Consider the following 4,192-nt stretch of genomic DNA (forward strand, 5'->3'; position numbering starts at 1 on the left):
TTTTACCTCTAGGTATGACATGGCAACAAAAGAAAAAGTTTTTGCATGAGGTGAAATTTTATAGATGGGATGATCCTTTACTCTTTAGGAGATGCTGTGATGGTTTAATAAGGAGATGTATTCCTGATGAAGAGACAGAGTATTATGCATCATTGCCATGCTTCTGATTATGGAGGACATTTTGGAATCTCTAAAACAGCTAGTAAAATTTTGCAAGCTGGTTTCTTTTGGCCAAATCTTTTTAAGAATGTGAGGAAATTTGTGTTGGAATGTGATAAATGTCAAAGGAGTGGAAATTTGTCAAAAAGAGATCAAATGCCCCTAAATAATATTCTTGAAGTGGAATTATTTGATGTTTGGGGAATAGATTTTATGGGGCCATTTCCTCCTTCATTTGGTAATAGATACATCCTAGTTGGAGTTGACTATGTGTCAAAGTGGGTGGAAGCTATTGCAACTCCAACTAATGATGCTAGAGTGGTAGTGAAATTCTTGAAGAAATTTGTCTTGAGCAGATTTGGAGCTCCTAAGGCTGTAATTAGTGATGGGGGTTCCCATTTTTGTAATAAGCAATTTGAGAGCTTAATGAGGAAGTATGGTGTAATGCACAAGATAGCTACCCCATACCACTCTCAAACTTCAGGACAAGTTGAAATCTCTAACAGAGAGCTCAAGCATATTTTGGAGAAAACAGTGAACAATTCTCGGAAAGATTGGTCTATCAAACTAGATGATGCTTTATGGGCATATAGGACTGCCTACAAAACCCCTATAGGAACTACTCCCTTTAGGTTGGTGTATGGTAAGTCTTGTCATTTACCTGTGGAGCTAGAACATAGAGCATATTGGGCCATTCAAACCTTGAATTTTGATCTTAAGCAAGCTGGTAAGAAAAGGTTATTACAACTTAATGAGCTTGAGGAATTGAGGATGGATGCTTATGAAAGTGCCCGTATTTACAAAGAAAGAACTAAAGTTTGGCATGATAAGCATCTTAGGAAAAAGGAATTCAAAGAAGGTGATTTAGTTTTGTTGTTCAACTCAAGATTAAAATTGTTCCCTGGAAAACTTAAGTCAAGGTGGACTGGTCCATATAGAGTTTCTAAGGTTTTCCCTTATGGAGCAATTGAAATTTGGAGTGAAAAATCTGGGAATTTTAAGGTCAATGGGCATAGATTGAAACATTACATAACTGGAGACCCAATAAAGGGAGCAAGCTGTTACAAGCTCTCCAATCCCTCACCTCTTTTCAGTGAAATTCATGAAGAGTCCAGCTAAGGACTATAAATTAGCCCTCTTGGGAGGCATCCCAAGTCCTTTTATTTTGCTTTTGCTGATTTACCTTTATTTTCATTGCTTTAGTTTTTATCTTAAATCTCCCCAAATTCAATTTTTGACATTGTTGAATCTTGTCCCTTGTAGATGTATTTCAATGAAGAAAGGCTGGTGAACTGTTGGGGAAGTGATTCTTAACTTGAAAATTTTGTCCTTCAAACTCTCCCAAAAACTGATAGGTTTTTGCTGCATAACCTGTGCAGGAGCTACAATCTGGTTTATGCAGAGGAAAAATGAAATCTGCAGCAAAAAGGGTATCTGCAGCAAATGGCTTGTGTTTTAGGTGAGGTTGGGTGTGTAACTTTTAAGTATATGTGCTTTTAATGTTAATATGGTGGTAAGTTGGTCATCTTTGTAGTTTTGAGATTATTTGGGTTGTGGAATTCAAGGTGGACAATATTGCATTCTCTTGGCATAACTTGGAGAGTTCATTTCATCATTTGTGGATAGATGCAACTTTATGCAGATTTTATTGAGTTTTAATGTGCTAAATTTTGCTGAATTTGAGTCAAAATGGCATGGGTCACAAATGCTTTTTAATGCAGGATTCATCTTCTACAAGCTTGTGTGATGCATTTTTGATGAACTTTGTATATATTGATGTGTTTTTGGTGAAAATTTCTCATGTTTTATGCTTCATAGAATTACATTTCTTCATTTTAGGGTATTTTTCACACTTGCAAATCATGTTCCATTGCAATCTTAATCTTGTTGAATTGTGCATAAGCAACCGCATAGCTTATGCAATCCTGCATAACCACAATTCTTGCCATTTTCATCCCTGTTGCAAAGTGCATGAGAAGAGTGCATAGCTTATGCAACTCTGCATAGCCTAATTTTTGTCAAATTTCATATCTTTAGAAACTTGCATAAGCAGAGTGCATGACCTATGCACATTTGCATAACTTCAAATTCCTCATTTTCTCTCTCTGCCGAGGGGTGCATAAGTAGAGTGCATGACTTATGCACTTCTGCTTGACCAAAAACTCTGAATCTCCAAACTTGCCGAGGGGTGCATAAGCAGAGTGCATGACTTATGCACTTCTGCATGACCAGAAACTCCAAAACTCAAAACCTGTCGAGGGGTGCATAAGCAGAGTGCATAACTTATGCACTACTGCATGAGCTATTTCTCTAAAGTTCAAAACCCACCGAGAGGTGCATAAGGAGAGTGCATGACCTATGCACTTCTGCATAACCACTTTCCACAAAAATCAGAACCCACCAAAACATGCATAAGCAGAGTGCATAGCTTATGCACACCTGCATGACCACCACCCCAAAAAATTCCAAAAGTTGCCGAGACATGCATAAGAAGAGTGCATAGCTTATGCACTTCTGCATAACCTCACATTCTGAAAATCAAAACCCACCGAGGAGTGCATAAGCAGAGTGCATAGCTTATGCACTTCTGCATGACCACTCTCCCTGAAGGTCAAAACTTGCCGAAAAGTGCATAAGGACAGTGCATGACTTATGCACTTGTGCATGAGCTATTTCTTTGAAGTCCAAAACAAGCCGAGACATGCATAAGTAGGGTGCATAAGTTATGCACACTCACTTTTCACTTATGCAGTCTTACACAACCCAATCCAAAACTCCCGTCAGCACCCATTTCTCCCGCCTCCCGTATTTTCTGTTCCCGACCGTCCATTCCCCTCCATTTCTCCCGACATTTTCCTCCTTCCCTTATTCTCCACACCTATTTTCGCCGCCTAAACCCTAATCTCTTCGTGCATATTTTCTTTTCCTCTCATCTCCTCCATCTTCTCCATCGGCAATGGAGTCGCCTCCCCATTCCCGTCCAGCTTCTCCTCTCGAGGTCTCGCCATTGTCAACGATACCTCCCAATCCCGATTCCCCTCCACAAGCGACACCCCCACCACCTCCCACAACCACCTATAAGCGGAAAATCCGGTCAAAATCTGTGTGACCCATGTCCTCTGCCCCTCCTCTATCCAAACGCAAAGAACCACCCACCCCATTTTCAGAACCACCACCCAAAAACCCCAAAACCTCGACCTCCACACAAGCCAAATCACCCTCTTCCAGCAAAAAGCAAATGTCAGCAGTCTCATTGGTTTCAAAACTCCCTTGGTCTCTTCCGGATGCAGTTTAAAAGGCAACCTTTAAGAGACTTAAGGAAAGAAAGGTGCAACCCACTAGGTATATTTCTATGGACTCTCTCCAGTCACTTGGTTTATTTGACAATGTGGTTGCTTACCTTGATGGTATGGGTTGGATGGAATTTGTGCACAAGCAAGAAATTGTTTACCCAGCCTTAGTATTGGAATTTATTTCCTCATTCTCTGCCAACCTGAAATTGCATGATGTAGATTTTAAGCCAACTATGAAATTTAGATGTTTGGGGCAAAATAGAGAGTTATCATTGGATCAATTTCATAGCATTCTTGGTTTTGCAATGGATGGGCTATTTAGAGTGCCATATACTGGGGTGGAAGTAGCAAATAAGGGTATTTGGAATGCTGCCCAATTTTGGAGAATTATCACAAACCAACCTCAGACTTTCTCTGCTGGAAGATCAAAAACCTCTCAAATACTTGACCCTGCACTTAGGTTCATTCATAGACTGATTGCTAGCACTATTTTGGGCAGAGGGACTAGTTCTGGTGCTGTGGGGAAATCTGAATTATTCATGTTATGGTGTGCTTTCCACAAGGTCAAAGTCTCTCCTGGTTATTTCTTTTGTGAGCATGTGTTGCATATTGCCACCAAATCCATAGGTGACATTGTCTTGGGTGGGCTCATAACTGTCATAGCCAAATATTTTGGTTTTAACCCTGAAGAGCACCCAATACCAGCACTTGTGGACACCTTATATTTTGATGCTGCACAC

This window comes from Hevea brasiliensis, chromosome 5 (assembly GCF_030052815.1).
Source record: "Hevea brasiliensis isolate MT/VB/25A 57/8 chromosome 5, ASM3005281v1, whole genome shotgun sequence".
Lineage (NCBI taxonomy): Eukaryota > Viridiplantae > Streptophyta > Magnoliopsida > Malpighiales > Euphorbiaceae > Hevea > Hevea brasiliensis.